Source organism: Gopherus evgoodei, chromosome 2 (genome assembly GCF_007399415.2).
Source record: "Gopherus evgoodei ecotype Sinaloan lineage chromosome 2, rGopEvg1_v1.p, whole genome shotgun sequence".
Lineage (NCBI taxonomy): Eukaryota > Metazoa > Chordata > Testudines > Testudinidae > Gopherus > Gopherus evgoodei.
Genome location: NC_044323.1, coordinates 78,665,782 through 78,691,476, shown reverse-complemented (window position 1 = coordinate 78,691,476; position 25,695 = coordinate 78,665,782).

The window sequence follows — 25,695 nt, the reverse complement described above, 5'->3', positions numbered from 1 at the left end:
CATTGAGGTTTATAATGCAGAGCGGTTTTTACATCTAGCAAATTCTACTCTTTCATATCTAATATCAGTTGTCCATTTTAAATATTTTCCTACAGATAAAAGAGTTTGAAGGTGAACACAAACCAGCTGATAGTTTCTCCTATTTGCCTTACAGTATCTGCACACAAGAGGCTGAAAAAGTATGTTCCTATGCTACTGCTAGTATAAACAGAACAGCCCACAGAAGGACCACACACTAAAGCCTTGATGCTGAAGGATTTTTATGTTTATCTTTTCTTTTAAAAGAGCGGCCTAATGACTGAATTACAGGAGGATAGTATCTTTCAAAATTAAGACTGAAGGGCCTCACGATATTGAGCTAAAGCCCCAGATTGAAAAACTGTTAATTTTTAGGGACAGATATTCCCTGTCACAAGCCAGCTGACCTTCCCTAGGGGAGGCGTGGGAGTTTCAGACCAGGGTGGCTCTAGGAACTTTGTCGCCCCAAGCACGGCAGGCAGGCTGCCTTCCGCGGCTTGCCTGCAGACGGTCTGCTAGTTCCACGGCTTCGGTGGACCTCCCGGACCTTCGCAGGCAAACGGCGGAGGCAGCCTGCCTGCTGCCCTCACGGCGCCGGCAGAGCGCCCCCCACGGCTTGCCGCCCCAAGCATGCGCTTGACGTGCTGTGGCCTGGAACCGCCCCTGTTTCAGACTCTGAACCCAGATCCAAGTTAAAGTTTAGCAGCTAGATATTCGCACCATAATGAGTCAAACCACAGAAATACAGGGATATTAATCATAATCTGCATCTGTCTTTTGCAGCTCAGACTCAACTCTAACAAGGAACAGATGTAAAAGTGAGTTACCATTTGAGATCATAGACTCATAGATTTTAAAAGTGAGTTACCATTTGAGATCATAGACTCATAGATTTTAAAAGTGAGTTACCATTTGAGATCATAGACTCATAGATTTTAAGGTCAGAAGGAACCATCATGGTAATCTAAGCCAATGGCTCTCAACCTTTCCAGACTACTGTGTCCCTTTCAGGAGTCTGATTTGTCTTGCGTACCCCAAGTTTCACTTCACTTAAAAACTACTTGCTTATAAAATCAGACATAAAAATACAAAAGTGTCACAGCCACTATCAATGAAAAATTGCTTCCTTTCTCATTTTTACCATATAATTATAAAATAAATAGATTGGAATATAAATAATATACTTACATTTCAGTGCATAGTATATAGAGCAGTATAAACAAGTCATTGTCTGTATGAAATTTTAATATGAACTGACTTTGCTAGTGCATTTTATGTAGCCTAAGCAAATACCTAGATGATTTGACATACCTCAGGAAGACCTCTGCGTATCTCCAGGGGTACACGTACCCATGGTCGAGAATCACTGATCTAGTCTGACCTATGTGAGTTGAAAGGTTCTTTGTGCCATAGGGAGCCTTGGTATGAGTATCTGTGCTTTTGTGTTTGTGCTTGTGGTAAAACTTTAAAACTGCCCGAAGTCTGTTAGTCAGCCCATATTCCATTTTTTCTTGGGCTCAATCCTGCAACGAGCCCCATGAGGGATGGGACATTGATGCCTGTGCATAGCTCATTGCAGGGTCAAGGCCATAGTTTGCAAGTTCTTCAGTGCAGGAACAATCTTACTATGTGATTGTATCGTGCCCAGCCAGATGGGGCTGTGATCCCTGATTATTGATTTTGGGTGCTGCTGTAATATTAACAAAATGAAGGCCAATTTTTTTCTAAATGACTTGTGATTGTGATTGTGCAAATGGAGATGCCTTAAAGGGGCCAATCTAAACAGGATTTTTAGAGGGTGGCTGCTCACCAAAATTACAGGCCTTAAAGCTTCTGCTAAAGAGTTCTAATTTATTAACTTTTACATGAATCAGCACAGAAACACTCTTCCTTTGTTTCTTTACTTTAAGCATTTCAAATAAAAATGATGCTTTGTTGGTTATTTATAATAGAAATGAAAAACAAGGGTTACATAGTAATAGAATGGGGAAATCTTGTGTCAGCTGTGTAAAAATGATGGAAGAGGACAAGGTCTCCTATGATTTCTGGATCTGAAAGTAACATTTGTAATATAGCTCAGATCTGACAGGACAGGACAAATCAAGCAAGGTCAAAGGGTTTGTTTAGAATGGAGTATGATATAAACCAGTTTATAGTATTATTGTCTCAAAGTTCATCTTCTCTAGAGTTTCTCCAGTATGCAAAGTAATTTGGCAAAGAGAAATACTCTACTTCTAGTTCCATCGCATACAGAAACTTGGTGCAAAGTAATCAATCATTTATAAAAGTCTTCACTTAAGAATTTGAGATCAAAAGAACAACTATAAGGAGCCCATGGAAAATGTGTAGTTGCTGTAGATAGAAAGAAGCCAAAGAGAAGGTGGAAGTCATGGGAATTGTGATCTCAAGAATAAGACAGTGTTTTGGAAAAATTGCAAAGAGAACTGACATTCTTCTTTTGTTAACAATTTTGATCATATATTTGTTTTTAATACAAAAGACCTGCTCGTACAATCCCCACAATACAAAACTTCTACTGACCCAAATGACTCCACGGGGCCTGATTTTCCTCTCATTTACAACTGAACATTTCAAAAACTTTCTGTAAAGGAAAATTCATAAAAGAAATTATTTAGGGTCATTCAAAATGTTTTATTTCAATACTGAGCTTTTTAAAATTGTATTACATAGTCTAATATATAATAAAGTAAATCAAAAGAAAAAATCACTACTGCTATTTCTGAACATGTCAAAACAAGAAATTCAGACATTGTTAGAATAGTTTGCGATTTTTTTCCTAATCAAAGCCCTAAAGAAATCGATCTGATTTTATGAAGCATTTGGATGGAGCTGCATATTGCAATGGAATATGGTTCTGTCAACGTTTCTCAGACCAGCTCCAATCACTATATTGATACATACTATCAAGGGTTGCTTTTAGGTGCAAAGGTGTCCTCGTACAAGGAGCATAACAATTGTAATATCAGCCTGGATCGCTCACTCACACAGAAATCCCACAAGAAAGATCTGGAATGAGAAAAACTGAGTTTGCATCAAATTGTTCTCCCTGGGAAAGGGTGAGGTTCCCCCTCTTACCTCTGGAACGAGCAGTACTTCTGCTCCCAACCCAGAAGATTCTGCAATGCCCCTTGAAGACATGGCCTGCACACACATGGCCTTCGGTGGCTTTGTTAGTGCAGCACTGGAGGGCTCTGATGAGCTTTGTAAGCTTCCTCTTGCCCCTGAGTTGTTTGTCCATAGCTGAGGGTCTGACACCAAACATCTGCTTAGTAATGAAGACAAATATGTAATTTTATTAGCTTGTAGATGGTAAACTTCTATTTCTGTCTGTTACTATATTACATTGATTCAGAGATCAAAAGAGCATATTAACATTTAGATGAAACTTTGGTGTAATAATAATATTGTCTTTATATTTCTCTTTGAAATTTGTAGTAAGCTACCAATCAGTCTTTGGATGGTTAATGGCCTTATACTAATCAATGCAACTAATTATCTGTGTATACATAGGAAATAGGAATTGACTGTTAACAAAACAACAATATACATTTCCTAGTCTTTGTGTTACCTGCTGTCATGAAGCTATCATGGCCTGCCAGAGACCCATAAAAGGACTTGGAGACCTGATCCTTTTTTCATCTCAAGTCTGTTTGAGTTTTACCAGAGGAAGTTTGAGTCACAAGACTGAGATCTTCGTTTCCAGTCTGGATTATTTCTCATGGAAGAATTTAAACAGACTCTGCATCTTCTTTTGCTCTCAAACTCCAGTGATGGACTGCCTATGGAACTGTAACCTATGGAATTGATTCTGGAAGAGCTTTCTACAAATCAGCAGCACACTATCTCTACTATGTAACTGACCTAAGAACTTTATGCATAGCTGCACGTATAATGATCTTGTAACCACAATACTCTCTTTTTTAAGAGCTCTTAGTTTAGTTAATAAGAATTGACTAGAAGCATGTATTTGGGTAAGATCTGAAATATCCATTGACCTGGTGGATAATGTGTCTGATCCATTGGGATTGGTAGCACTGGATATATGGTGAACAAGATTTTAAATAATACTCACCATATTTGACTTTGCTGTCTGGGTGGGAACTGTGGTCTTGGTTTTTGGGTAACCAGTAAGGTATTGTAGAAGTTGTGTTGTTGCTGGCTTGGTGAATCAAATTATTAGAATAGCCCAGCAGTTTTATGGAATGACTTCCCCATTCTTTGAGGTTTGCTCTGATTGAGTAATCTCAGGGCTTGTCTACACTGGCATGTTACAGCGCTGCAACTTTCTCGCTCAGGGGTGTGAAAAACCAAGCAGGCATAAGCGGTAGTGAAACAGGCTATGAAGACGTTGGTATTCCCAGAGACCAAGTAGCAGTCTTTTGCGTGCTTTCAAGACACGCACGCTGTTTCATCATCAATAAACTCGCAGGATGAAACCTCATAATTGGGGGAAAACAGGTAGTGAAAGAGTTCGTCAGGGTATTTCACGATGCTGGTATTGGGTAGGTTTGTTCTTTGGCCAAATTTACCCCACAGAGAATTTAAAAACAGTTTAGTGATTTGGCACTTAGTAGGGTTCGACTTAGTAGGGTTCATGTTGGCATAAATACACACCTTCGTTCCAGGAGAAATCATTAACATAATTATTTTGTTTTTCTTTGTCTGTGCACCAGCTGGGATACCCTGAAGCCTCTTGCTTTTGGTGGTGGTGTAATTTTATGCACTCTGAAAAGAATTTGTCAGATTTTTCTTCAAAATGCCAGATTTCAAAGATTTTAGTCACCGCATACCCCTTCTGTATGGCCGCATTCAATTCCACCATGCACAAAGTCCCCAGGATGGTCCTCTCCTCATCAGTATCCACTGCTTGGTTTCTGCACAGGTTCGGCATAGTGGGAACATAAGTTTGCCACCCACTCTGACAGGTAACAATGGGAAAAAGAGGCCTCGTGGGGGGTACACTTTAACTTTCGCAATTCCAAAATAATTTGCAAGGGGTCCAAATTTGTCAAGAACTATATTGGGGTGTCCGATAGGATATTCTTTGGTTTTGTTTACAAAAGGGTACAGGCTGGTAAAATCATAATAGTGGATTTCTTCACCAGGGTTAGGGTTGTAATATAGGCAGATAGCATTAGTCCTCCCCAGCAAAAAAGCATCCCTAGGCATGAGAGGCTGAGGTAGCTGGGCTTCATTTAAGAAATCTGAAAGCTCCCTGTCTGTTTCTATCACCTCCCCCGACTCGTAGTCCCAGAGGGTTCTCGCTACATAACCAAGTCTTTTCAGAGAGCCAGTCTCGAGCTGCATCTTGTAATAAAGAAACCAAAAGTTGTCCCCGTCATAGGGTTCTGTGCTTTTTCACAATAACAGGTGACATGGCCCTGGAAAAAACACTGTTAAATTCAAAGGCTGTGGGTACCCTGTCAACGACGGCGTAACTGTCTAGAAAGTAGGGGCTTACCTGTAATTGCCCACCCCGGAAAGCATGCCATACCTGTATATTTTCTTTGTGAGTAGTATACAACAGCCACTGAATAGAAGAGGTCTAATATCTCTTCTATTGCTTCTGACAGTTGTCTGGAAGGAGAATAGCTACTGTGTTAGGCTGCAAAAAACAAACCCGTACATAGCTATGCAGACAGATGCCAGCGTTATGTACCAGAAAGGATCTATACACAATTTTGCCTCTGTGAATTTACCAGGACCTCTCTCTACAGTATCTCCCATCTCTGTCATTTTCATGATCTCTTCTCTGTACAGGATACAAGCCCATCTCAAAATGTTGACATTCTGCTGACAATAATATGCAAGCTCATTCTGCAAGTCAAATGTCCCATATCAGTTGTCCCGATACCAGTCAAGGCAGCATGCTGTCTACGCCATAGTACTCCATCCCAGGCATAGGTCCCATGTAAATTTGGTTTTCTAAAGTGTTAAAAAAATGTGGGAAATACCTTTGCAACCATCAAACTCCATCGCCTGTGGAAACTTATTAAGCTTCATGGACAAGAAGTTTAAAGAGTCTATAAAACAAACACCCAGGGCCTTAACTTTCACACACTTTAGTTTACTGCCCTGAGTTATCAGTTCTATTCACATATTTTCCTTCAGTAATTGTCTAATAATGAAGTACACATCATAATCTTTGGAATTGTGCACTAGGAATGTGTAGTCGTGGAACTTTTTGCCAATAAAGGTCTTAACAAAGGTAGAAAGATACTCACCACCCTTAAATTCCCAGGATTTTTCTGGCTTTAGGAACATAGCAAAAATTTAATTTGGCACATGCAACCCAGTCTCCTGCATGCATTAAAAATCATGAAAAAATTACTCTTCTGATTATTTGGTCTTTCGAATGCTATGCATAAAACACAAGTGGCGGTCTACATCACCGGTGATCAAATCCTGACACTGCTTACAATGTCTCCCTTTACACCTGTGCCCCTTGTCCATGTAAGACTGCCACTGATCACAAACTTTTAGACAGGCATTTGACTTGTTTTTTCGATGCGCAGTTGACATGTCTGTCTAAACACTTTTAGGGGCGACAATACAGTCTGCAGCTAGGACACCTCAGCTACATGCCCAGACTGTCTGAGCACATCATGCTCAAGCAGAGGCTGCAATGATACCTGAAGTTGGTAAATCTAATTATGAGACTAGCCCAGCAGTTTTAAGGATTGTCTACCCCATTCTTTGTGGTATGCTCTGATTGAGTAATCGCAGTGAGACCCCTCCAGCAACCCTAGTCACAGCTGCATTTCAGTAATGGTAAACAAGATGTTTTATGTAATTTAATATACCATGATACATTTATGTTAATTCAGAAAAGTTCCTCTGTAGTCTTGATATGCATGGAGCTGAATATCTTGTTCTATATCTTTAATTTCCTTTCCCTTGTATTTCTTCCAAAACTTTCCACTGCCAAGAAATCTATTTATAAGAGAAAGACTACAGAGCACGGCACAATGTCACATCAAACCTTTGGTACAGACCAAATGAGATTTTTTTAATTCAAAGATATAAGTGGCAACACATACTCTAAGCAACACTGAAAATCAAGCCTCGTGAATAGAATGTAGTATTACCATATTATTTTTTGATTCTGTTAATTCTTTGGAAATCTCTGCCCTGAGGTATTTCCCTTTCAGTGTGATTAGACTCATGTCATGAAAGCCTGTTTTTGTACACAGGATGCCTGTCTCTTTCAGAATGGGATCTCTCTTTGAGCTTCCTCTATATATTCCCCCACTAGCACTGTAGGGGCAGGCAGCTCCAGCTGGGAAATTAACCAGTTCCTGGCATTACCTAAACCTGGATCTGATCTGGGTCCATTTCCCTGTTAAACAATTGTTCAGCTTCCACAGTTTACAACACACATTTATTAGAACTTAAATTCCCTCTTCCCAAGACTGGCCACTTCTCACTTTCTTAACAATCAGCTCTTTGGGCTTGATCCTGCAAGGTGTTGAGCCCCAATCCAGCAAAGCACTTAACAATATGCTTAAATTTAAGCACAAGCATGGACACTAACTTCAACTTAACTGCATCAGAGCTAGCATGCTCAATATCTTGCAGGATCACACCCTCATTGAGCAACTAAAATCCCCTTTCATTTTCATCAGTCCTAAGGCCCTTTTGACCCTGCTCACTGCAGTCACCCTCTTTTAGTCCCCCCAAACATTGTTAAGTCCATGTCATTTCTCCTCCACACATACCATGGAAAAAACATGTGGGAAGGGGCTCTGTGGGAGGATGTCTTGAGTGTTGCCAACTCTTGCAATATTATTGTACGTTGTCATATTTGGTGGTTTTCTTAAAAGCCCAGCTCCTGGAAGCATGTGATTAGGTGAGAATCTTGGCTGTCATTTTTTTTAAAAAGGTAAGTTGGTGGTCCTCACAGTTGTGAAGAAAAGCTTGAAAACATGATCAAATGCAGCCTAAGGGCTCACACACCAGAAGGCAAAAAGAACTCAAGATTTATTAAAAAATGTCACAATTTTTAAGCAAGTCTCCTGATTTCTGAGCACTCGGGGCCATTATAGCAGGTAAGGTATAGAGGGAGGTGGAAAGCATCCCTTAGGATGGTGCAGCCTGTGCCGTCCTCTTAAGCATGCATCTGTCTGAGGCCCAGCTTTGTGCGTCTCAATAGTGACTGCTAATGAAGGGTAGGTCTAAAAAGCATAATCTAAATTGACGTATTCCCCCTCGCCTGCAGTCTACTGATTATAAAACACAACCTTTCACCTACCTTTTGTTTGATATAACCGCTATCTGTCTACCTCTAGGCAGAATAAAAAGACAGAACACGGTAGTGGAAGTGTGTAAGCAAATGTATGGCACAAATGAAAGTCTACTGTGAAGCATGTGTGTGTATAATAAAATGTCTAAGAACATGGTGTTCTGCATCCTCAAGCAGATGTGCATTTGGGTCAAGAAACGAGAAACGATTAAAGGGAGTTGTGTATAAGTGGTTGGTGGATGCTGCCAGAAAAAGAGAATATTTAATGTTTCTCAGGAAAAAAAAATCTTCGCCTTCAGACCGTGTGTGTAACTGGAGAAAGTTTATACAGCTTGTGCAGAACTGACCTGCAGGAAACATGAATCTCTACAGCTCTGCTTATTTCTATGTCTGCCAAGTCTTCCCTTTTTCTAGTACTAATAATGCTTGTAAAAGAACCTGTCTTTGGCCCATTATAGATAAATTCATCCAAGTGTAACTCCACTGATTTTATTACAGTTAGCTGTAAGGGAGAGATATTCACGTATGTGCAGAAGGCCAGCACAAGATCTACGCACCACTGAATTCCTCAAAAATAGGTTTAAGTGGAACCCCAGTGGTGCATTGGTCTCATGCTGGCTTTCTGCACGGGGTGAATTGGATTGGGGACAAATAAGATCCACTGAATGTTATATGTTAGAGTTTGGAAGTCTATGAGTGTGTTTGGAGGTGGGGATTCTCATTATTTAGTGGTCAGTAGCTAGTACAAATGGTGTCTTGTCTGTATGCATTTCTAAATTCAGAATATTTGCTTGCAGTCAGTTGCTCCACTAAATGTTTTCATAGGAATTTACAAATTACCAGAATGGATCAGACCTTTTGACTCTTATTGAATTCTTGGCCGCAGGTTCTCTCCCTGACAGGAGGGAAAGCAGCTATTTACCTGTCTCCACTGTAAATTAAGCAGTGTGGAATCAAAACAATGGAAGCTCCATTGTCATATGAGTCAGCAGGGAGATCAAGTCCACAGGAAGGGAAGAACAGCAAAAAGCCTTCTTGACTCTTGAAACAGAGACGAGGAACTTTGTGGTGATATAAGTGAGTTGTCCTTCATTTGGGGGACTCAAGGGGTCAGAGCTCTTGAAATCACAGACTGCTAGGCCCTTCAGCCAAGGGGGTTCAAATCTCTGGGAACTAAGTTTAAGGTGAATAACCTGCATAGCTAAAGACTGTAACTTGCTGAAGTTCAGTTTTAGTCTTAGCAAAATACTTTGCCTTTTATTTGCTTGGAACCCTTTGTCTTTATTCCTTATACGTTCCAGGAGAAAGAGCTAGACACTACAGAGGCTGATGGTTGGGGGAAATTCAAGACTAAAGAGGGCATTGAAGCTACACTGCAAAACATAAATGGGCCATGAAAACCAGGCTATGACCTACATGCTTATAGTCAGGCTGTTGGTGTCAGGGCTGTGAGCCAGAGCACCACAGCATCCAGGAAGTTTTTGGAAAGTGTAGGGGACAATTTCCTGGTCCAAGTGCTGGAGGAACCAACTAGGGGCAGAGCTCTTCTTGACCTGCTGCTCACAAACAGAGAAAAGTTAGTAGGGGGAGCAAAAGTGGATGGGAACCTGGGAGGTAGTGACCATGAGATGGTCGAGTTCAGGATCCTGACACAAGGAAGAAAGGAGAGCAGCAGAATACAGACCCTTGACTTCAGAAAAGCAGACTTTGACTCCCATAGGGAGCTGATGGGCAGGATCCCCTGGGAAAACAACATGAGGAGGAAAGGAGTCCAGGAGAGCTGGCTTTATTTTAAAGAATCCTTATTGAGGTTGCAGGAAAAAAACATCCCGATGTACAGTAAATATGGCAGGTGACCAGCTTGGCTTAACGGTGAAATCCTTGCTGATCTTAAATGCAAAAAGCAGCTTACAAGAAGTGGAAAAGTGGACAAATGACCACGAAGGAGTATAAAAATATTGCTCAGCCATCCAGGAGTGAAATCAGGAAGGCCAAATCACGCTTGGAGTTGCAGCTAGCAAGAGATGTTAAGAGTAACAAGAAGGGTTTCTTCAGGTATTAGCAACAAGAAGAAAGTCAAGGAAAGTGTGGGCCCCTTACTGAACTAGGGAGGCAACCTAGTGACAGAGGATGTGGAAAAAGATAATGTACTCAGTGATTTTTTTGCCTCTGTCTTCACAAACAAGGTCAGCTTCCAGACTGCTGCACTGGGTAGCACAGTATGGGGAGAAGGTGACCAGCCCTCTGTGGAAAAAGAAGTGGTTCGGGACTATTTAGAAAAATTGGATGAGCACAATTCTATGGGGCCGTATGCACTGTATCCGAGGGTGCTACAGGAGTTCGCAGATGTAATTGCAGAACCATTGGCCATTATCTTTGAAAACTCATGGCGAACAGGGGAGGTCCCGGATGACTGGAAAAAGGCTAATGTAGTGCCCATCTTTAAAAAAGGGAAGAAGGAGGATCTGGGGAACTACAGGCCAGTCAGCCTCACCTCAGTCCCTGGAAAAATCATGGAGCAGGTCCTCAAGGAATCAATTCTAAAGCACTTAGAGGAGAGGAAAGTGATCAGGAACAGTCAGCATGGATTCACCAGGGGGAAGTCATGCCTGACTAACTTAATTGGCTTCTATGAGGAGATAACTGGGTCTGTGGATGAGGGGAAAGCAGTGGATGTGTTATTCCTTGATTTTAGCGATGCTTTTGATATGGTCTCCCACAGTATTCTTGCTGGCAAGTTAAAGAAGTATGGGCTGGATGATTGGACTATAAGGTGGATAGAAAGCTGGCTAGATCATCGGGCTCAACGGGTAGTGATCAATGGCTCCATGTCTAGTTGGCAGCCAGTTTCAAGTGGAGTGCCCCAGGGGTCGATCCTGGGGCCGGTTTTGTTCAATATCTTCATTAATGATCCGGAGGATGGTGTGGACTGCACTCTCAGCAAGTTTGCAGATGACACTAAACTTGGAGGAGTGGTAGATATGCTGGAGGGTAGGGATAGGATACAGAGAGACCTAGATAAATTAGAGGACTGGGCCAAAAGAAACCTGATGAGATTCAACAAGGGCAAGTGCAGAGTCCTGCACTTAGGACGGAAGAATCCCATTCACTGTTACAGACTAGGGACTGAATGGCTAGAAAGCAGTTCTCCAGAAAAGGACCTTGGGGTTACAGTGGACGAGAAGCTGGATATGAGTCAACAGTGTGCCCTTGTTGCCAAGAAGGCTAACAGCATTTTGGGCTGTATAAGTAAGGGCATTGCCGGCAGATCGAGGGATGTGATCATTCCCCTCTATTCGACATTGGTGAGGCCTCATCTGGAGTACTGTGTCCAGTTTTGGAACCAACACTACAAGAAGGATGTGGAAAAATTGGAAAGAGCCCAGCAGAGGGCAACAAAAATGATTAGGGGGCTGGAGCACATGACTCATGAGGAGAGGCTGAGGGAACTGGGATTGTTTAGTCTGCAGAAGAGAAGAATGAGGGGGGATTTGATAGCTGCTTTCAACTACCTGAAAGGGGATTCCAAAGAGGATGGATCTAGACTGTTCTCAGTGGTACCTGATGACAGAACATGGAGTAATGGTCTCAAGTTGCGGTGGGAGAGGTTTAGGTTGGATATTAGGAAAAACTTTTTCACTCTGAGAGTGGTGAAGCACTGGAATGGGTTACCTAGGGAGGTGGTGGACTATCCTTCCTTAGATGTTTTTAAAGTCAGGCTGGACAAAGCCCTGGCTGGGATGATTTAGTCGGGAATTGGTTCTGCTTTGAGCAGGGGGTTGGACTAGACGACCTCCTGAGGTCCCTTCCAACCCTGATATTCTATGATTCTATGATCTAAGACACCCAGAGTTGCAGGGTAGGCAGTGAGAACTCCTTACTGGTCTGGGTTGAACCACCTACTTCTTTTTAATGAAAATCCCAATGTTCAGGGGTATGCTTGAAAAAGGCTGCACTTCTTCAGTGTAGGTTTTACACTTAACTTGGAAACTGGGAGCCCTAGAAGGGGAATTAATGTGGGTGTTCTCCATTTCTCACCAGTTTGCACATAGAGGTGAATACTACTCTAGCAAGCTTCAACACCATTATTAAGTAGTACAATGTAAATTTTACTAACTCTTATTTTCACCCTCAAGAGGCAGGAAGGAAGCAGTGTTTTCCTCCATAACCTAGATTTCTTACCTATCAAATAAATAAAGTTGCTCAATTCCTCTTCTCCCCTCTGCTTCTAATGCAAGGTTCCTGCATTTCACCACCACCCTCCCATATAGTTTATCCCCAGTTTCCCATGAAGGCCCTATGTCTTCCTTCTGGCTCAAAATCATTGTGAAAACCTAAGCGCCATTCATTCCTCTGGAGAGTTGAGATATGTAAAGCACTGCCTCCCTCCAGAGGGCAATGTGATATCTTTTCAGTATTTACAGTGTATACTGGCCACAGGAATTAAGTGTGACTAAGAACGCCAATATTCCTTATACCGGATAGAGATTGACCACGAAGCCATAGGTACCAGCCCCTATATCTAACTTTGAAAGAAGGTGTTTCCTGTATACCCAGATAGAAGATGTACCATACTGTGAGCGAGAGGTGAGCCTGAGGCACAGTTTCAAAGAACCATCCGAAGGAGCTGAAAGACAAGACAATACTCACTGAGACCTAGAGGAAAGTTAACAGATTTATTTTTGTGGACCTCTGTAACAGAGCCTTATATCTTGCATACATTGCACTTCTCCTGGGCTGAGGGCAACAGAATAGGGACTCCATTATACCCTCACTGAAAGACCCAGCCTGGACCCTTAAACCAGTGCTTGTATCCCATCCACACTACCTGGTATGATACCTGCTGTGAGGAGCAACATCTGCCAGGCCTTTCCCTCTTGCTGGTATGAAAAGCCCTAAATCTGGGTCCCACACTGGGCGGGGCAGCCAGTAGAGCTGAACGGAACAGCAGCTGGCGGAGCAAGCAAGGTGCCCTCACCCTCCCACCCCTGGGTGGGAGGTGAACTCACACAGATGCCCCACTGAACTCTGGGTCTTCACTGACCAAAGACAATCACTGTTAGTGGGATGTGGTGAGGGAGCAGAGAAGGGCATGTTAAAGGAACTTTTAGTTGTAGATCTCAAGAACTTGAGGCAAAAACACTGCCCAATATAATGTGGGGTGGGTGTTTTGCTCACAGTTGAATCCTGTGTTTTCCCTAATTGTTAAGTGACTTCTCTCTTTTCACTAAGAGTTTCTTTTCTATACATAGATGATGTGCTTGTGAGGAGAAATATTGCCTTTTAGAGGCACCCTGGGGTGGTGTGTAATTTTCCCAGGTTACTGGGTGGGGGCTCAAGCCAATTCTGTGTTGTATTGTTGAAAAGGAACCCCTAGATATTGAACCCAGCCCTGGTTGCTACCAATTCCACCTGGAAGAAGGGTTACATAAAGACTTTGAGGACTGCCAGCAATGGTCCACCAAGCCCTGGATATAACCAGGTCCTGGGTTATAGAAAAGGGTTGCTGCTGCTTCATAGCACTTTGAACAGTAAACTACTGAAACACTGCCATCTTGTGGTAGTTTCGTTACCTAGCACTGCTTAATGCAATTCCTTAATACTATGGTCTAGAGCAGAAGATTCGTCACTCAGTAGAAAATCATTCTTGTCACTAAGGTGAAAATCCTCCATAAAAATCAAAGTTTAAGAAGTCTGGTTACAAGTACCATTCACTCCATTCACATAGACATTCTCAGCACTGATGAAAGAATATACATGTTCTTCTGATTGACCATGAGTTGTAGACGCATATGCACACATGCGGTGGCATCTGAAGTTTGGAGTTTAACAATACTGCCTCAAAGGTACTAACAAGTAATAAGAACTATTGAGTTATGTTCATACAGTACATTGGCAGCTTGGCCAGCAGCTTTAAAGACAGTATACCAGTGTTGAGATGACATGATAGGCCCAGAGTGGGGGCCCAGTGAATTACATGGGCTCACACACACACACACTTGCACCCTCTCTTGAAAGGATGGAAAAGGAGAAGTGAGACCAAGGAAACCAATGCCACCTTATAGTCAGAAAATCCCCCACAAAAGAGTCCTTGTTAAAATGAAGCTATTAGACACAAATCAGTGATCTGAACACCCATTACTTTTCAAGAATGTTAGATTTTTATTTTTTTTTAAGTGAGAATTCAGGATGGATTTTCAAGAGTGGTGAGATTAACCTCACTATGCTCCCATTGAAGACAACGTGAAAAAGAGACCCGAAAATGCAGATAAGGAAAAGAGTTAGAGACTTTTTTTTTAAATAGAATATAATGAAAGCTTAGATCTCCAGCACTCATGTACTGTATTAACACTGATGGGGGCCACATCCACCATCAGTTTGCCAATTTCAGAAGTGAATAATTTTCAAAAATAGACTTTGAACAACAAAATTAAGGTGCTGGGCAGTTAGTCTTTTAAATCCCCCTGGCTGAGATTAAGTTTTACTTTTCTGGAGCAACTAAAAAACAAACACAGATGAGTCAACCAAGTTGGAAAACTTCTTGAACTACACTGAACACCCATTTTTAGGTTGTTATAATGCATGAAGCTTTGTCTGATTCACTTCAAGTTTTACAGAAAAAATTAACTTCAACCCCAGATCTGGCCTACCACTTTTGAGGTAATATAGTCTTTTGTGCATGTCACCCATGTCTGATTGGTGTGGCCCACTGTCCCACTTTAGTGGCAGTTAGAGATTGAGGAGTCTGCTACAGCCTTGGCTAACAGACACACACCTTTCAGCTTGTGCAGTAGAGGCTCATGCAGACCAGAGGTCTCAGGTTTGATCCCAGCGGACGATGACCAGGGTCTGTTGGCATTACACACATTAATGGAAGGACAAAAGTTAAGCCAATAAAAACTCTTTGGAGTATCAGCCATCACTGCATTTTTCAACCTACAAGACTACACCATAACAATGTGTATCCATCCTTCAAGTCTGGGGCAGAAACTGTATTCATCAGAGCTAGAAGTGTGTATATTGACTTAAGAAATTGTGCTTCTATTTTATTTTAAATATACCACATTTATTCAGTGCCCTGCTGTAGAAGGCCAGTTAAAAAGTCTAAATATTTTAACCAGGAAATGCTTGAGTAAAATTTCTACAGCTAGAACTGGTGGGGTGGGGGTGAGTTAAAATAGCAAATTTTAACACCATCCTTTAGCTTTTGGAATGGTATTTATTAAAGCAACCCACTAATGTGATACTCAACAGAATTCACTGAAGGGTGATGCAGGTGGGGCACCAGAACTTCCTGAGCAGCCCATTATGGAGGAGTGTGGCTCTGCTATGGTCTGCCTCAGTTTCCCCTCCTTCCTGAGGAGACAATGACAGCCCAGTCAAGGAAAAGCCAAACAAACACTCTATAGCAGGGTTGCACCCTTTAAGAAAGCCTCCTGAAAGGAGCACTTCTGCAAGTGTTTAGAGGCTCTTACCCAGATGAAACCTCAAAGTCCCAAATCAAAAGCCTCTGGGTTTCAGCAGCTCCTTCTGCTGTGAGGCCTCAAGCTTCTTCACTATTTGGAGAGCTCTGCCGTTGTTCCCCAGCTCGGTCAGAGTCTCCCTCAGGCTTCCCTGCTGGACAGTTTTTGCCTAGCTCAGACTCCCTAGAAGCATCTCTCCCCAATCCAGGGCATCCTTCCTCTTCCAAAGGTTCCCCTCAACTGAGCTCCCCTAGGCCTTGTATTAGGCCCAGGTGCTCATTTCTTAACTGCCTACACACCTGGAAAGCAGGTAATAAACTGTCTCCAGGGGGACCTGGGTTGGCTCATTCCCTTCAGCAGAGCCTGTCACAGGTAAGCTGGGCAGCTGAGTCCCTTAAGGGGCCAGCCCTCTGACAGGTAGTTACTGGTGAAAATTCCAGTTACTGTTGTTAATAGAGAGATTCTACAGAAGCACCACACCCTCTGCTACAAACCTTGTGTTTTCTCCTCCAGCAATCACGGTTTTGGTACAAAACGAGGAAAGGAAATTGAAATAAAATAATTTTTGCCCAGTTCCTGAAGATGGAGGATTTGCTCTGCTTGTTTATGTAAAATGTAATGTTTCCATTTGATTACCTCATAAAAATGAGACCAAAGCAACAGCTTCGTGCGTATTTTTAAATCTCAGAATCAGTGTACGCCATTACTCAGCTTTAACTGATTGGTTTCGTTTTCATTTTTTATATCCCTCGCCACTTTCCACATCAGACCAGCTCTTGTTCTCTTTTTCCATGTCATCAAGCACCAAGGCTCCCAGTGAGTTTAAGGGCTTGCCTACACTGAGGCTGCAGCAGCACAGCTGCACTGCTGTAGGGTTTCATTGAAGATACTACCTGCACCAATGAGAGTGGTTCTCCCATCAGTATAAGCACTCCACCTCCCTGAGTGAGTAGCTAGGTCAACAGAAGAACTCTCCCGGCAACCTAGTGCTGTCTACACGAGGGGTTAGGTCAGTCTAACTGTGTCGCTCAGGGATGTGGATTTTTCACATCCCTGAGCAACATCGTTATACTGACCTAATTTCCTAGTGTAAACCAGGCCTAAGATACAAAACAGTGCACATCCAGCAGCTTCGGTTCTCGCTAGTCCTCAGTTCTGCATTCACTTATGCCCAGGAGTAATTTACCCATCTGAGAACATTTCACTGGAACTATTCATAGGGACAGAGTTCAGCACATGGATAAATGATTGCAGGCTCAGAGACTAAGGCTCTGTCTACACTACAGCCTACGTTGGCATAATTTATGTTGCTTTGAGGTGTGAATAAACCACCATCCGAACAATGTAAGTTACACCAATATAAGCACTCACATACACAGTGCTATGTTTGTGGGAGAGCTTCTCTCGCTGACATAGCTTCTGCCGCTCGCGAAGGTGGTTTTTTTATGCCGACAGAAGAGCTCTCTCCCATCGGCATAGAGCATCTTCACCAAACACACAGCAGAGTTTAAGTCTTTTTCTGTTGTGTTCTTCTGTAGTGCAGTATGGCAGGATTGCTGCAAGTTGGAATGTTAGCACAGACGCTGAAGCATAAATACCAGTCTGGCAGTATCACCATCTGAAGTCAATATCGGTGTTTTGAGATCCCATATCTGCCTATCTACATTGGTGTTTACATACCATCCTTAACTTTCACCTGTAAATACACACACACAGATACAGATATAGTACTTCCCAAATATTTAAACATTGAAATAATAATCTCTCTTACTATCCAGACTGTAGGAGAAACAGCTCAATTAGTTAATACATGTTGTATATCAGCAAGTGGGTAGAATTGATTGAGTGAAGATTAAAAAAGACAGGCTTTGCATTTAGTTGGAATGCAGTAAAGCCAGTGGTCTGTCTTAATTAATGAGATACTAACTTTATTTGTAGAGGAAACAGCTGTTTAAATGGTCCTGGAGTAATTCCTATGGTATTTTTCCAATAAATTTTATTTTGGCAATTTTAGTCTGAACTTTTAGTGTAAGGACATTGTGATACTTTTATTAAAAAGTTGTCTTCAAGACTGCTTGGTTAGTCTTTGACACTTTTGTTGCTTTGATCTTTGTTGATCCCCATAGTTTTATTAGTAGAGCAATGAAGGTGCTCTTGGATGAGTGGACAAATTGATATAGGTAAGAAGAACAAGTATTTTAGATACATGATGTCTTGCTGATCCTGGAAGACAACAGTTAAGAGTGGGGCTATACAATGAGATCCTGTGACAGTTTACTTGTTGCTTGAAAGATGTTCTCTTTTTTAAATAAAATATTCATTGCTTCTTGCTGGCAGTCAATACATCAGATAAGAGAAGCAGGCTGGATACAAGGGAAAGAGCTCATTTATATACCAACTTTGTTATCTGCTACGATGGGAGGGTCAATACAAGAACATCACATTGATGAAATACTTTGTTTCATCGGGCTTGCCTAAACATCATGTTGGAACTTGAGGGTAGTTCTCTAATCCAGCAGGCTAATGTTATACATGATCCGCAACACACTGAAGAAAGAACCTACAAGACAGGGCAGTTTACTATTATTTCAAGTCATATATTCAAATACAATACACCTCTACCCTGATATAACGCTGTCCTCGGGAGCCAAACAATTTTACCACATTCTAGGTGAAACTGCGTTATACTGAACTTGGTTTGATCTGCAGAGTGCACAGCCCCGCCCCCCTGGAGCGCTACTTTATCACGTTATTTCCGAATTCGTGTTATCTCTAATCACGTTATATCGGGATAGAGGTGTATTATCGTTCTCATTATCTATATCACCATCCTTCTGTGGGCAGGCTCTGGGGCTTCAACACAACTCCTCAGTACATAGTGTCACAAAGCTCCAACCTTGTCTCAGTGGGTCCTGCGCTTCCAAGCAGATTACACTAGCCTCAGAGGCTCACTATGACCCTCCATGTAGCCCTTCTCTCTCTAAAGGCAAGGGTCAGAGCCTACTGAGCCATTTTCATCACAAGCCAGCAAGGGAGGTGGGAAGAAGAAACCCTCCCTCATACAGTCTCTGTTGTCTCAAAATCTACTTCACCCTTACCTCAGGACCTCCTTCTTTGTGCCTGATAGGGTTTGTACTGCCCAGTTTCTCCAGCAGCGCAGCTTCCTCCTAAAGCTCCTGACACACACCTCTAATTGACTAACTGGGAGACTTCCAACTAGTTCCATCCAGCCCTTGATTGGTTTCAGGTGTATCTCCACTGCTTTCTAGAAGGATCTTAATTGCCCCAGGTGTCTTGATTAACCTGGCACAACTGCCATTTGGTTACAATGGTAACAGGGATTTGTTTAGCCTGGGACTGACATACCTGTTTCTTACTACTTTTCTATAGCCATCTGGCCTTGCCCCATCACAAGAGGCTAACAGAGAAGCTCTTACCCCTTTTCAGCCCTACGTAGTGTGTCAGGAATGCTGGATCTTTGTAGTCACATATTCCATGGCCCATTCCTGCCCAGACCTACATGCACATTTCCCATATGTCCAAGCATATCCAGGCCCTGCAGGACACATTACTGTGATGCCCAGGTAGTGAAGAGGCCCTCACAAAGCAGCCAGTCTGGGCTAAGCCCCTTTGCTGGGCTAAGGCAGTGCAGTAATCTTTGGTGGACCCTCCATACTACCACACTACTGGACATATTTCACACTACAGTAAAAATGTTTGCACGAGTATCCATTTCTGTGTTTGAAAGGTATAGACGCTATCAAAATGGGTTCATCTACCAGAAGGGTTTAAAATGCTGTTAAGTCAAAGTTCACAAAAATGTTTTTTCTTAACAGTATGAAATACTGCTGCTCTCACTGAGGGCTACATAGGTTGGCTCACTGACATCTACCAAGTCCAGCTCCAATTGCAGGATCAGGGCCTAAGTTTTCCCAGACGGTGGAGTCTCACTTACACCTGATTGCGTCTGCACTCACCACCTGTAAAACAGGTAGCTTTGCCCATAAAGGCACATTTACACATTGCATGTGCCAATATTGTTGATGCAACTTGGAAACTAATGTCAGAAAAACTGACCCTAGTTGTAAACGTAGAGCAACATTTACTTGGCCATATCAAAGAATGGGGTTGAATTCACAATTAAACAGCATCTGTGTCATATGGTATGTTCCCCAAATCATTTTTTTCTCTTGCTTTTCTGTCTACCTGAGGCAAAATTTGCTTCTCTTTCGTTTCAATAACTTAAAATACTTAATAAAATATCATTGAGTTACTATATTTCTTTTATATTGTAATTTATATCAGATGACAATTATTTAAATCATCATGCTACTGGAAAGCCATAGGTAGATTACATTAAAATAATTTTTCCCCAAGTACAAGTCTTATGGCAAAACTGCTGTTTCAGACAAGTCTAAAGGATTTGCTTGCCAGGATTTAAATCTCTGGCAAATAAGTTGATGCAACACAGATAATAAGGTCAGATTTTAAAAAAGATAAAACTGACATGAGAAGATAAGCAGGACCAGAAGAATTTAGTCTGTGTGGAAAGTGAAAGAAGGAGTACTTTGGCTGAACTTCTGCAAGTTAGATAGTAGATAAATGGGAGTTTATGAACTACATTTTTTTTAATTGGAACAAAAACATTCTTTTATGATACAAAGAGTTGTAGAAATATTCCTAAGGAATTTCAGATCAGATTAAGTTGATACAACAGTGAAACAAACTACGAGGAAAAAGAAAGTTACTGTATAGTACAGTAAATACCTGAAGAACTGAGTTCAAAGAAAGCCACTAACATTCCCAAGTCTAAGGACAAATTCTGCAGATCTTACTCATGCAAGACTGCATTGAACTGTAAGGTTTGGTCCTAAATCAGTTGCAATGTTCCCTATGACGAATGAGATGACTCATTTTTTCAAAAGAATGTATCAAGCAAATGACCTTTCTCACAGCAAAAGCAGCAGATAAATTAAATTGTTTTTATATAAAAAGAGCGTGTTTTTTTTGTGACTGAGTTCAAAAGCCTAGTGTGCATGTGCTATTTTTCCATTTGCTCTAAATTCATGACTTTTTTCACTTAATGAATGTGAGAAATAGGGAACCAGGAATTAAAATATAAATATTCTCAAGTCTATTCATTAAATTTAAGATCAGTTAATATTTTAAAGAATGAGGTACAGACACCAGCCCCATACATAGGGTAACAATTTCAAAGAGTCTTCAACTTGCTTTCCAACCTGTTGCTTCCTTCAGTTTTATCTGAAATAAATGTCTCTTTAATTCTTTATGCACAATTATTAGCATGCACAACTAGTAAAATTGCAGTGGCATGAATCTTGTAGTTCGATTGCAATATTTTGTTAGTTGCACCCACCAACAAGAGCACATGCAAAATTGCAGGTTCATATTGGGAGGTCATTTTTAAAATTAAGCTCTTAACTAGCTTACTTGATAATATGCCATGCCCATGTCTAGCATTCATTCTTTATTGGAGTGATACACATCTTTTCCCTGTTTCAGGTAAAGGAGAATGCAAGCCTTTTCTACTGGAAGGAGACAATAAAGCTGTGGATAAAATTTTCAAAAGCAACTAAATCACTTAGGATCTTAGGTCCCATTTTTAAAAGAAACTGGGGCCTGGACAACACTAGAAAATTAAGTCGGCTTAACTACATTGCTCAGGGATGTGAAAAATCCACACCCTTAAGTGGCGCAGGTAAGCCATCCTAACCCCCAGTGTACTCAGCGCTAAGTCAATGAAATAATTCTTCCCTTGACCTAGCTACTTTCTGTCGAGGAGGTGAATTACCTACGCTGACAGGAGCACCCTTCCCATCAGAGTAGGTAGCATCTACACTGAAGCACTACAATGGTGCAGCAGTGCCACTGTAATGTTTGTAGGCTTTTGTTTTCTTCACCAGCTATCCATTGGCAATTCAGGTTTATCAGGTTTTATAATAGTAATAATATTAAGGCACCCTGAAACATTGGGGAATTATGTAAACACTACAGGTAAGTTTTACAAAGGACCAAGCAATCTGAATAGCGTACATTTTGTCTTCACAAATTCATTGTCCATTTTGTTGTAGGAAAACTACTGAGATACCAGAATACCAGATACCAGAATTTATGTCCATGATACGCTGAGCTGTGCACTGTGAGGAAGGCAGAAAGTTTCAGTAATATTTTTTAACCATCCGTCTAAATCAAGGTGGCTACTTTTTACTGCTACCCATTGTGAGGAAAGGGTTATTCTCCCTGGGACAAGGGAGGTAAGGGCTATGGGTTTGAGTCACTAAACCGTTTTGCTTGGAATCAGACCATTTAAAAAGAACTGGCTGGAAACTATGCACATGAATGAAAGACCCTGTCTTACAATGGAAAAGTCAAGTTCCAGGCCGTTAATACTTAACCACTGGGACAGCCAAGACAAGAGCAGGCTACTTCCTCTAACACTCTGTAGGGAAACAGAGTGAACAGATCACAGCTAGAAATACTTCCTACTGCCTGACCTACACTACACAGTTAGGTCAATGCAAGGCAGCTTACATCAACCTAGTTGTGGATGTGTTTACACTTAAATTTTGTTCCCACTGATGAAACTGCCCCACTACGTCCACTTAACACCACCTTCCCGAGTAGCATAGAGTCAAGGTTAATGTAGGTAGGTTGACATGGTGTCAGTGTAGACACTGCATTACATACATCAACTATTACTGGCCTCCAGGAACTGTCCGACAATGCCCCAGCCTGACCGCTCTGGTCACTATTGTGAACTCCGCTGCCCGGGGCCAGATGGACAGGAAGCTGCCCCTTCCCCTTAAAATCCTACACATTTTTGAAATTCCTTTTCCTTGGTTGCCCGGATTGGCGAACACAGCTAGCAGCTCTCCATTGTGTGCAATGCCCAGCTGACCATGACAGCTAAACACTGCAGACATGCTCTTGCCTGGAATACACAGGAGGTGCTAGACCTCCTGGGTCTGTGGGGAGAAGAGGCTGTGCAGGCACAGCTCTGATCCAGATGTAAAAATGTCAACATCTACAAGCAGATGCTCGGGGCGTGCAGAAGGGGTACAACAGGGACCATCAGCAGTGCTGCATGAAAGCCAAGGAGCTGCAACAGACATACCAGAAGGCAAGGGAGACCAACAATAGATCTGGTGTGGAAGCACAGACCTGCCACTGTTACAAAAACCTGCATGCCATCCTTGCTGAAGACCCCACCACCACCCCCAAGAGCCCACGGATACTTAGGAGGAGCCCAAGTCTTAGGCCTCAAATGTGAACAGCGAGGAGGAGAAGGAGGTGGATGAGGAAGAGGAGGATTATGGGGAACAGGTGACCAGGGTATCCAGGGGGACAGTGAGCCAGAACATGTTTTTCAGTGCAGTGCAGCCCAGCCAGTCATGACAATTGAGCACAGGTGAGCTTGATGCAGGGGAAGCATGGGCAGCAGCTATCATAGGCTGGGGGAGGCTGTACCTCCCCAAACAGCCAGGTATGGCCCCACCCACACTCCATCCCCTGGTTCCCCCCCTCCTGCTTCCCGCTCTGCAGCTTCCCCTGTGCCGTGGCCCCAGCTTGGGCCCTTCTGGCACTGGGCCCAGGCTACCCGCACTCCAGGAGTGCGGGTTCCTTCAAAACTCTTCGGTGAATACCATCTGGTCCTGGTGACTTATTGCTGTTTAATTTATCAATTTGTTCCAAAACCTCCTCTAATGATACCTCAATCTGGGACAGTTTCTCACATTTGTCACCTAAAAAGAATGGCTCAGGCTTGGGAATCTCCCTCACATCCTCAACCGTGAAGACAAATGCAAAGAATTCATTTAGTTTCTCTGCAATGGCCTTATCATTCTTGAGTGCTCCTTTAGCACCTCAATCGTCCAGTGGCCCCACTGGTTGTTCAGCAGGCTTCCTGCTTCTGATGTAGTTAAAAAAAAATGCTATTACTTTTTGAATCTTTGGCTAATTGTTCCTCAGATTCTTTTTTGGCCTTCCTAATTGTATTTTTACACTTCATTTGCCAGTGTTTATGCTCCTGTCTATTTTCCTCACTAGGATTTAACTTCCACTTTTTAAAGGATGCCTTTTTGCTTCTCACTGCTTCTTTTACTTTGTTGTTTAGCCACAGTGGCTCTTCTTTGCTTCTCTCTGTTTTTTAATTTGAGGAATGTTAGTATTCTTTAATGTTAGTATTCTTCAGCCAGTAACTGAATTATCCAGTAATACCAGCTGAATGTGATTCAAAATTATCAAAATAATTGATGGAGGCTGCACTATTTTCAGTGCATGTTTCTTAGTTCCTAGAAACTTTAATACAATACAGGCTCAAATTAACCCCTAATCTTGTTGAGTAGGAAATATTTACTGCAAAGAAAACAACTTCTTACAGGATAATGAATTTTATAAGTAACTGCTCTAAAATGATTTATACTGGCTGGCAGATAAGAAGAAAAACATTAATAGTTCAGAGTATACACTTCCACTCACCAAAGAGGCTCTGACCATAACTGAAACTCAAGATTCCAGCTCTAGTACAGATTCCAGAAATAACAACATGCTAATGGCATATAGTTCAAAACCAATTGGGACAGATATATCTATACAATAGCAACAAGTTATTCAAAATATATACTAGAAAGACCCATCAATAATTCTTCCCTAAGATAACTTTGATCCAGTGCATAATTAGGTTTGAAAGGTATTACTCACAGAAAAAACCTGGAGAGGTCTGTAATAGTTTAAACAGAAACATACTGTACTCACGCGGTCTACATGTATGCAGGATGTTTCAAAGCATTAATCTGATTGTGTGAAAATTGTGTAAGGAAGGATATTATTTAACTTGCTTACAAAAAGGGTTCCAGTTCAATGATGATCCAGACGCATTCGTGTGTCTACTAATTACTCCTGAGGAAATTCTGTGCACGATATTTTAAAATTCCGCAAATTTTTGTCAATAAATAAAGATGAAGGCTTCAGCATGGCAGTGGTGAGCACAGGTCACTTGCTGCATGCAGGTGGGAGATCACCCTGCAGCCCTTCTCCCTTCCCCCGGGATATAGACTTGATGGTGAGGCTGCACCCAACCCTGACACAGCACAAGAGCTGGGCCTGCCCTAGAAACACTCCAGGGCCCTGCCCCTCTGTGTGGGCAGGCAGGCTCAGCAAGGCAGAATCCGGGTGTGGAGGGGCTTAATGTGGGGGAATCTAGCTGTGGGTTGAGAGGATTCTCAATCTAATGTGGGTCAATCCGGATATGGGTGGCTCAGTTGAGGATCTGGGCAAGGCGGGGGGGATCTGGATGCACAGGGGCTTGTTGGAGGTTCTGGGTGTAACAATAATGGGACTCTGCAGGGGGGTCCAGGTGAAGGTGATTGGGGCTCAGCGGGGAGGGGGTCTGGGTGAGGGGGCTAGAGCTCAATGGGAGGTTCAGATGCTGGGGGATTGGGGCTTAGGGTGTCGGGATCCAAGTTGCAACTGGTTGGGGCTTGGTGGGGTGGGAATCCCAGTGCATGTAGCTCATCGGGGGGTTCTGAGTGAAGGGAGTGAGGCTTAGTGGGAGGGTCTGGGTATGAGGTGGTCTGGATGTATGGGGGTTGGGCAGATGGGGAAGCAGCTCCCTGTACAGGAATCCCTCCCTCCCCTCCCCACCCAAAGAGCAATGGGTGCAGAAAGTGGGCAGGGGAGAATTTGCTGAGTTTCCTACAGCCCGGGGAGAAATCTGGGGGTGGGTCTGACCCGGCCCTGGATGCCGTGCAGGGGAAGAAGTCCCATCCTCCCCAGCCCACCATGACTAGTAGCTGAGCCCAACACAGCATAAAAGCCACCAGATGGAGTCTTCACAGGTCCCAACTCCTGCCCCACAGTGATTTATCTCTCAGCCCACAGCACCTGAAAGATACTGCTTGGGAGGGTCACATGACCACTCGTGGCTTCTGT